The 10,540-nt window shown below is 39.4% G+C and overlaps 1 protein-coding gene across 6 annotated transcripts in view; it reads right to left on the bottom strand.

Annotated features, from left to right (window-relative positions):
* dtnba (dystrobrevin, beta a) overlaps positions 1 to 10,270 on the bottom strand; it is a 52,139-nt gene extending 41,869 nt beyond the window's left edge. For 2 of the 6 annotated variants that reach the window (XM_036147218.1, XM_036147214.1), the window contains exon 1: positions 10,031 to 10,269. The gene's annotated coding sequence lies outside the window, so the exon portion shown is untranslated. The other 4 variants (XM_036147217.1, XM_036147219.1, XM_036147216.1 and 1 more) reach the window with 4 other exon arrangements.
* Between the last annotated feature and the right edge of the window lie 270 nt (positions 10,271 to 10,540).

The raw sequence follows: 10,540 nt of genomic DNA on the forward strand, positions 1-10,540 counted from the left end.
CATACGAAATAAATTGAACTGGTTTGAGGTTTAGAATGGCTTTATAACACTTTCCAGACTAATGTATATCTGTGATTTTGTTTCTCATTTGTTCTTGTATTTTTTTTTTTATGTCCCTTTTTTTTGCCATGATGTGTTGCATTTTGGGATCATTTAGCCTACTTCATGTTGTCAGACTTTGTTCTGTTTATACGATTTCTCAATTCCACTGTTCTGGCAGTGTTCAGGTGTAGGCTGGAATTTAACGATGGGGGTAAGTAATTAGTCACGTACAGCCAGGTTTTGTTTGTTACAATGAAATTGTCATTTGTAAACTGATTTTTATCTTTAGTCAAGTTGTATTTGTCTGATATTGAAATTAAGTTGTTCAGTAACTTTAGCAGAACCAAAAAAGTAAAAATGGAAGTTATTTGTCAGCAGACAACTACCTTTTCACATCATTGTACAAATAACTCAAAGTTCCAAAAAGTTAAGTTATGCTAACTGATTTTATTAAGTGCTTTTCACCTCGGTTTCCTGTTGCAAACTTTTAAAAACCACAATACACACGAAGCCCTGAGTACAGCACCAGCAAATCCACCAACAACGGCATAATGAATTGATTTAACCTGCAAATGTTCCAACCTCTTTTCAGAACGGTCCTTAATTGTCATAATTCAATATATTAAATCTGTCAAAGTGCCCCAGCTGCAAGTTACGCAACACCATCTATAAAATAAATGATTTGAAATCAGTTTAATTTCCCTGCCTAGTGGTCCTCAAACGCATTTTGCATTTGTTTTGGCGTTTCAAATAAAAAAAAAGTAACAACAAAGACATGCAAAGCCACTACTTACTGTAGTAGCTTTGAGGATATAAAAAGCGAGGGTTACATCAGAGCAGACCACCCAACCTGTGCACCTGTTTAATAATAGCCACTTCTCAGTGGTTATACATGTAGACCCGCACCTGAGCAAGACAAACGGACCTGAAAACAGACACAATCCATACTTACCCAAGATTTCCTCTGGTTTTCTCTTTCTGCTAGCAAGCAGAGCAGCTGTTAAATCCCAGCTACTCTCAGGCTAAAACAAACACGCCACAGCCTTGACTCTGTGAGCAAAAAGTGAGCCGCACCGGACTCACCGCGTCTCTGAAGGTGAACCAAGCAGCTCGAAAGGTCTCATCAAGCTAAAGAAGCAGCACTAAAGCATGAAAAAGGGGCGTCTATCAGACGAGGGGGTACTAAAGAGGGGTAAGAGGGTGTTTACTACACACAATTTGAAGACCACATGACCAAATTACGGCTCGCAGCTGTCCGCCGATGTCATCCTCTGCACCGACGGGGGCCCTGACCACTGAGCGAGTGTGTGTTAAATTTACATTACCATGTGCAGCAACTCTAGACGACAGCATTTCTGAAGAGCCTCCAGGCGCTATTCATCCCCTCTAAATGACCCGTTACTGTAACACACAGGCTACCGTATGCTCCTCGGCCATAACTGCAAAGATCTTTTGGAAAGCTTGGTGCGACTTTCTAAATTAATGTTTAAAAAGTTATAATTCCAGGTAATGGAGAAGAGTGCGATTCATGGGGCTGACTGCGTCACCGGTGGTTTAACTCGCTGTTCGGGGTCACATATGTAACGACAAGAGGAAATGGTTTTTTTGGAGTTTTGGAGTGTTTCCGAACTGAAAAGTCAACGAGGAGTATGATATATTTATCTGACAAATACTTTTTTTTATTACAGTCTGTGGTTTGTATTAGTGGAATAGCAAAGCTAGTTTTACTCTGGTCACGAACGAAAAGCTAACGTCTCATAAATCCATAATAAACAAATTACTTTTAAAGATTATGGAAACTTTTGAAAGTCTTACCATTTTCAAATACAATTAATATGTCAGAAAATTTGCTTTGAGCATATATTCTGCAGCCTGAGTTTCAAGGACCACATTTTAAAGCTGGTTAAAACCAGCTTACAATATACTCACTACTGATCAATAAACAACAATCCAAGTGTTAGGTGCACTGTGTATTTGCCGTGCAGACTAATTTGTCACAATTTAGCGAGGGAAAGCAAATTTATTTGTATAGCACATTTAAGTACAAAGACGATGCAAAGTGCTTTGTCATTTTAAACATTAATTTAGCAAAGGCCAGTTGTCAAATTTGTTAACTTTGTTAATTGTTTCTTGAAAGAAAAACACAGCCTATCTAGTAAATACAGAAATGTTTGTTAATTTAATGTGCTGGTGTGATGCTGGACTCGATTTTTGTAGTATTTATAAAATGCAATGTCACAGACACTGGGGTTTATTCTCAAGACTAAAGTCCATAATGAAAAACAGACATGTCCCATAGAAATCTCTCAATTTAACAGTGCAAAATGATAAAAAAAAATACAACCACTACTACTAGTTATAATTAACAATTCTGATAAAATGTATGCTGCAGGAAAACTAGGCAATTATACTGGATCCATTGCAACACTGTGATAATAGATTGTGGTTTTAATGCTACATCGCTGCTTCACCTTTTGAAACACTATAGATGAATACAGATTAATAACCCACTAATGTTAAATATAGAGAAGAGTCCACAGAAATACCCCCACAACAACAAAAAGCAGGTCTTCATTCCAATACAACTGTAATCTTGATCTTTGATTCAATGACCTGTTGGAACCGACATATCAGCATGGCTGCCATCTTGGATGGGTCCCTCACATGCCCCCACTGTATTTATTTGTGCTGAGGAAACTGTATGCCCAACTAAATCAATCATAACTCCTCAAATCTACCCGATTTTCACACAGTTTTTTTTTTTTTTTACCAACAACAGAGATGTAATAATGATACGGGACACTGTCACATATGTTTTCATGCTGAAACATACTGTTTATGCTCCTTAAAGGCAGGGAATTGCATATTAATAAATGTATAAATAAATATATTTGATACTGTCAAATTGAATTCAGAAAAAAAAGGAAAGAATTTTTTTGGAAAATTATTTGGGATCCTACTTGTAGAACTACAGTAGCTTTTATATAGATGAAGAGTTCATTTGCAAAAACAGATAACTCAGTTTTTATACATTTTCAAAAAAAAACAAAAAAACACATTTTTTATTATTTAGTTAAGGTGATACCAGTCAAACTAACCTACCGGGTGAATTTGATCAAGTAAGAGTGACACAACAAAATAATGGCATCTCAAAAATACACCTTTTTTAAAAAAGGACCCCCCACTTACATTTTAGGTTTTTTTTGGCTAAAAATCTGTTTTTGCAAATTTACTCTTCATATATTGGTTGGCAATAGAAAGATTAAATAAATTAATGTGAAAAGGAGAGGCTAGAGCTTATAAATTTGCAAGATTATTTATGACTTTTTTTTGGTAGCATTCCCCAATAGAAAATTTTGCACTGTTTTCCAATTTCTGGCTAACACTACGTAGCAGACATAGTGTACGATTTTGCAGACGTCTGCCCCCCTCTGGTGACAAGTTGAAATGACACCAGTGTTGTGCACGGTAGAGGAGGAAAAGCATCTGCCGCTGCGACTGCACAGGTCTTTTATTTAGAGGCGTACTGTCTTTTGAGGCAAGAAAGTTATAAATAATTAAGCTAGCCGTACTCTCTCACTAACGAATTGATTGCGGCGGACAGTCAACAAAGTAGCCAGGTGAGCGAGAGCGAGCACGCCTAGAGGGTTCGGCCCAAATCACTCTCATAAACCGACTATCCCAACCTATAGAGACAACTGCGGTAAATAGCAGGTAATTCTATTACGACGGGCAATTGAAAGGGCATGCATAGGAAAAAGATAAATATTTAACTTCATAACTTGCACTATGCACCTTTAACAAATGGAAAAACATTTAACAGAGAGATTAAGCTCCAACAAAAACCCAATGAGGATCAAATTATTCTTCAAGTTCCAGGATTTGGTTTATGGATTTGGATTTGACTAAAACATATGACCATACCAGGTCTGACTAAATACTTGCAACCCCCATTAAAAAGTTTATTATCCACAATAGATCAAATAAACACATCACATTAAGACCTCTTTAAAACAGACTGGGAGCCGTTCAAACTCCTTCACAGATCATATTTCATTGTCTCACTTGTACTAGAACCAACTTGCCCCACCAACACAGGCCCTCGCATTGTTAGCCGTTTTAAGCCAGGACATTCAATGCTACACAATGGCAGCACATAATTACAGCAAGTGTATCCTATTATTAGGCTCGACTCAAATTTACATCCACAGAGCTCCAAATGGAATTTAACTCACAAATCGGCTCTTTAATTTATGTACAGAGTGACAAAGTGACAAAGCAATGCAGAGAAAGAAATGAAGCAGGATGAAGACGTAACAGAAACGGTGCTGAATTAAAGAAGCCGGAAGGAAGCACGAGAGTGAGAAACTGAGCGGGTAAAAGAAAGAGGGCGAGCGTGCGAGAGAGGCGTGCGGCACAAGAGATAGGAAGTGAAAGTTGTGTCTTGTGTTGTGTAGAAAGCAGAGTGCACAAGGGTGTGAAGACGATCATGAGGATAAATAATAAGCCTCAATCAGGGTCTGCGCGTTTTCATTTTATCTCAGTCAGAAAATGCGGCAGAGAGAACATGCACAAATTCACCTGACTGTGTGCAAACACACTGCAGTGTCAACGACCTCCGGGTAACCTGAGCAGGAATTCAAACAAGCTGTTATACAAATACACGGCAAGCGTCGGTGAGAGAAATGTCAATTCTGCTCCAGGAACAAGTCTGCCGTGGCGTTTTTATTTCCTCACGGAAAACGTTACAAGCTACGTTTTTGCATTAACTCGGATTCACTCGTGTAAGAAAGTAATTGGCTGAAGAGCTGTGAGGCCCGCCGTGAACTTTTTACAGCAATTACTCCTACATGCAAAAAACGAAGAAACGCTTTCATTTCACTATAATCTGATTCCTGGGGAGTTATATAAACCAAACTAATCATAGGTTTCATCCTCACTGCCATTATCTCCCCACCCACAGAGAAGCTAGTCGCGCGGTTCAGCCGTGCAGTAAACCAACAACAGCTCAGGTCGTTCCATTTGCATTTTGGAGAAAAGTTTATAAAGACAAAAACGCTTCCAAAGATTCTTTTGCAGATCTACCCACTTATTGGGTGAAGGGTGGTCGATCCCAGGAAGAAAAAAAAACAAAATATGCATGGCTAATTCTAGTTTGCCCTTTCATTTTGTCCTGTTTTAGGTGTAAACAAAACCTTCTCTTGCTCAAAGAACACAATATGTACCCAGCAGGCGGAAAAAAAAAAAAAAAAAAGTTATCCGCACAACTTCTCAGTTCTTATAATCCCCGCGTTTCATCATCAACCTTTTAGCTGCTGTCTTTGAGAAGGTACGTTTGCTGAAGCCGGTAATTCTTGCTTAAGGGTTTAAAGTTGAAGCCAAAAGAAATGCAAAGTCAATACACACACAGTTTGAACTTTTATGAACTCTTAACAAAAGACTGTTCACTATAACAAGAGAGATGCAGCTGTTTAGTTGAATTTAAGTGCTCCCTTTACCAGTGTGCGAAATACCTGTCAATGTTTGGGGGGGTCCTCATCTCCCGATTGTTGCGCAATACCGATCTAAATTTTCTCAATATGCAGTAGGCCTATAACATTATAATGTCAAAACCAAAGTCAGCTTTAATGTCAATTCTTCACATTCACCAGACATACAAGGATTCGAGAGGATGTTTCTCATTCACCAACAGTGAAACAGATAAAGTGCACAGGCACAACAGATAAGATCAGTCCCTAATACTAAAATTTAAAATTTTTTAGTATTAATTGTTGTCAACGTTACGTCTTTCTTCTGTTTTGCGCGCGCACATGGCTAAATTGCATACGCAAACAGGATTGGCTGGTTCCACTTGGCAAAAAACAGAACATATTTGTGAAAAAAAAAATTTGAATTGAATACTGGACATGTTGAGCTTAAAAACATTTTAGTGACCATTAGTGACAAAAAATATTTGATTTTAAATTTTTTTGACACAATTTAGGACCCCCTTTAAATTTTGCTTTTGAGGCTTTCAAGGGGTCTCATGGGTTAATCGGGGGGGGGGGGGGGTCGAGCCCCCCCGGACCCCCCCATATTTCGCACTCTGCCCTTTACCCCTAACAAGCCAAAATCACCCATTCCCTGTTCATGAACTGGGTGCATTTAAATATTGAACTAGAATGCTGTCTAATTAATAACTTTCTAAGATATGTATAAAAATAAATACGCAAAAAGTTCAAAAACAATTGTCACATGGAGTAAAACTTTATGTCCAGTCTCAATGCCCTCAATTTGCAGACTTAGGAGTCAACTCTGTTGTGTGCCTCGTTTGAGGTGGAAAGATTACGATTTATTTTGCCATTAGTGCAAACTTACGCAACAAAGCATGGTTGAAAACTTGAGTAGACTCTCAATTAGCGGGTTTAAACTCGATTGTTCAGAGTCATGCAACTTTTAGATGCTCCTCTGCATCAACAGACTCCTCCTCAGCTTTTTATCAGGTTCTGAAGACGCCTGTTAATAACAAAATTATTTGATCCAGGTTTGCTGAAGCAGGGGTACATCTGAAAATGTGGAGGATAGCGACCCCAGATAAGTTTGCTACCCTTGCTTCACGGTATAGTTTAACAACCTCATGAAATCACAACATTGAAAGGGGTGCCTGTGGCCATTCGACATTTTTTGTGTGAACTTAGCTGTCCAAACTTAATAAGAAAGCGAACAAACTACCTTGACGCAGATTTAAAGAAATATTGAAAACCTACCTGAACAGTCATTGCACATAAATATGTGCCAATAGTTCAAAACCAGTAACTTGTTGAAATATACCAAAAAGGAGGTTTCCAGTACATTTTAGATGCTTCAAAGCTTTGAAACAAGATCCAGTTTAAGAAGCACTTGACATTTTTATTTTTATTTTTTTGCTGAAAACATCTTAAATATGTCAGTAGTTGGTTAAAAAAACGCTTTATTAATCGTAACAAATAATTCCAAAATGGCGTCGAAGGTGAAGGCTTAGGACAGGAGTTGTCACCTTTACTTCCTCTCATTGAGACGATTGTAACTCTTTGTATAAATGGGCTGGATAGAAAGTCTCCTGCAAGACCCCCAAATTCAGCCACTTGCCTTCTTACTGGAGCTACACAACAAGACTTCATCACCTTGGTTTCAGCTTCCTTCCCTTGGCTTCCAGTCTTTTTGAGAATTTATGTTAAGACTTTATTATTGGTTTTTAATAGTCTTCAGGGACTGAGCTTTAATCACTCACAGAGGTCACAGAGCTTTGAGATACTCAAACCAGCAACTTCTAGAAGTTCCCAGGTCCAGTCTAAACACCAAACGGGACAGGGCCTTTTGCGACGCAGACCCAAAGGTCTAAGAGTCTTTGAATTAAAGTGAGGTCTGCTGAGATCTATGAAAAATTAAAAAAAAATTAAAAACTTCTTGAAACATCACATCAGACAGGTTTTTTTTTTGCTCTAGTTGAGTAAATATATAGATTTTAATTTGTTGATATTGTCCTAACTTGTTTGTTTTGTTTTACTTCATCATTAAATTGTGTTTCCTTTCTTTAAAATTTGCCTCTACATTACCTTGGCCAAACTGATATCATTATTGGCTGTCTCGTATAAACAAATAAATTAAGGAAAACAAACGAATGAATGAATGAAAATGGTCTATGATCCATTGGAAGATTTGTGGCATACCCTTTCATTGGACACTGGTCATGATTTTAGACACAGCATTTAAATGGCAAGGCTTTTCATGATGGGGAATATTTTCTGGGCACAACTTGAGTCCCTTAGTACTAACAGTGTTAATAAAAGCTCCATCCGAATACCTCTATTGGGTAAGGACTCTTTAGCCAAAGTGGAAGTGCGTCAGCATTCGCCATGATAAGTGCTGTCCGAAGAGTCAGTAATGAAGGAGGTTGGAAAGGAGCCTGTATGCTTCCTCTTGCAGCTACTTCAGCATGAAATGTTAAGGAACAGGAGCAATAATTAAATTTATTCAGGTGGAGCCAAGTACTCCTTCTGACCATGTCCATCTGTTTAAGACCAACAGTGCATTTGGCTACTTCCTGCAGGATAATACACCATGTTACAAAGCTGAAACTGTATAATACAGTAAGTTCAGTGCCAGCCAATGGCCTCCGCAGTCACCAGATTTCAATCCAACAGAGCACCTTTCGGATGTATGTAGAGATTTCTATCATAGGCTACATTCACACGGAGCCGAATACTATATACTAAGACGCTTTTTGTACAACTCTGCATGAGCAAGACCATCTTACCTTGCTCTTCCGCTCCTCAGATGGATCGCGTGAAAAATAACGCCTCCCAATTACACTCTTGTCTTATTTCTTTCTGCTGAGACCTTCCTCTTCTTATTCTCATAAACTTGTACGCGGTTTGCTTTTTGCAACTCTCAGCTATCTTCAAAGTATCCGGTGAGAGCAACGGAGCTACAATGAATGGCTAATACTGAAGCTAACCGCTAAGCTAACCAGATACATAAACACTAGAAGTGCGCATGCGCAGCCAGCAAGCGGAAACTAACAAGGAACGAGCACGCATGCTGGTGTTACGTGAGAGTGTCAGAATGATTGGCATGTGGGACGACCAATAGATGAGGAGATACGCCCAGAACTCAAGGGACAGAGGAGGGTGAGGGCTGGACGAGACATGAAGGCATCCGATTGGTTCTTTCCATTCGGTCCCAGTGGCAGGGATTGGTCAGAGTTTTTACAAGCCTGTAGCTTCCAAAGAGATCACATTTTTTTAACCTCCTTTTTCTGAATACATAATGTATTGAATACTTTCAGCATGGAAGGACAATTTTTACCCAGTATAACAAAAAGTGTTTCTAAACAGGCTTACCAACTATAGCTTTAAAGGTAGAGGCAAGGTCTACCTTGGTCTACATATTCAAAAACACCTGTTTGTAGCCAATTATAAAGATAGGGTTGTCCAAACAAAGCCATTGCTGCGGTGGGAGCAGCTTCAAACCTTTCTTCTATGGTAGCCGGTTTTAAATGCTGTCGGTTTCACGTCCATTTCGTCTGAACGGGACTCACTGTCCGACTAAAAAGCTTGTCGTCTTCATGTGGATGGGGCCACATATGTGCAGCTGGTAACTGTGAAGTAATTTTGTCAAGCTATCATGTTAAAATGGCTCAAAATCTCAGTGAAAATGTTGAAAACTTAACGTATGTCACCTTTAAAGCCAAGAAACTTGATTGTACAAATCGTACCGAGTAAAGTGACAATTGCTTTACATGTATATGCTTATTTTAAATTACTTTCATGTCTTAAGAGGAGCTCACCTTTAGATCCGTGACCCCCAAGTGGGATGTCGACCCTTACATTGGGAAACACTCCTGTATATGCTTCAGGTCATACAAAATAAACTCTTAACACTGACATTTAACATAAATCAAGCAACATTATCGCTTAAATTAGCTAGCCGAATTTAACATTGCACCCTGACGATTTGAATTATCTTTAGAGTTAACCTCCAGAGTTGGTGGGTTTTTAGAGAAAGCCAGGGAGTCTGACAAATGGACGATTTTTAAACGGAGTTCCGTTCCTCCCACTGATGAGGACCAGTTTTGATTTGAAAAGAGGGCATGACTTACTCTTTGGCAGGGAGAGACAGCCCTTACGGTAAAAGAAAAAAAAAAAAACAATCCACGTAGACGACTCGTCTAATCAGAATACCGTTACCATTAATTTAATAAATAAATAAATGTAACCGTCCAGAACTTCTCTCAACTTCTGCCAACTTTCGGGGCAGCTTTTGTGACATCTGAGCCGCCATGTTGCTGGAAAGTTTAACTCCCTGTTCGCCTCGTTCCCCCCGCGAACCAAAAAGGCGATTCTAGATGGAGCCTTTCGCTCTCCCAGCCGATTTGTACGTCAAGTCCAGCGTCACTTAAACGTCCGCTTCCATTTTGTCTAAACGTGTTCGTTTTCAAAACGCGCTACACGAGACGAGTTTTACTCACCGGGATTATTTTCAGCAGGTATTCGCATCCAGAAACGCATCAACACAGGACCCCCGTGTGGCTCAGTCAAGTTTCTTCGCTCGCTCTTTTGCTCTTTTTTGTGTGTGTGTCTGAGTTGGGAACGTTATCTTTCAACCGGTCCCGTTATTTATTTCCGCAAAGAGCCATACTGTCCCCCCCTCCACACCCGCACGCAGCAGCTACTGCACCGGTTGCGGCTGCCGCTGCGATCAAGTGAACTATTTTTGAATGAAAGTCACTCCTCTCTCTGCTTCGTCCTGTTTCCTCCCCTTTCACACAGAGCTGCTCTGTCACGACTAAAATTAGGAGAAGCAGTTTTATTTAAAACCAGAAAAAAAAAAGAAATCCACATTATGTCTTGCTTGTTTTTGTCACATCAAATCAGGAAAAAACAAAGTGGAATAAACGCAGGGGCGGTTCAAAATTGACTGGAGCCCCAAGCAGAATTTGGTTTCATGGGACCCACACAGACTCACGTGAAAATAAGTA

This window comes from Fundulus heteroclitus, chromosome 15 (genome assembly GCF_011125445.2).
Source record: "Fundulus heteroclitus isolate FHET01 chromosome 15, MU-UCD_Fhet_4.1, whole genome shotgun sequence".
Taxonomy (NCBI): domain Eukaryota; kingdom Metazoa; phylum Chordata; class Actinopteri; order Cyprinodontiformes; family Fundulidae; genus Fundulus; species Fundulus heteroclitus.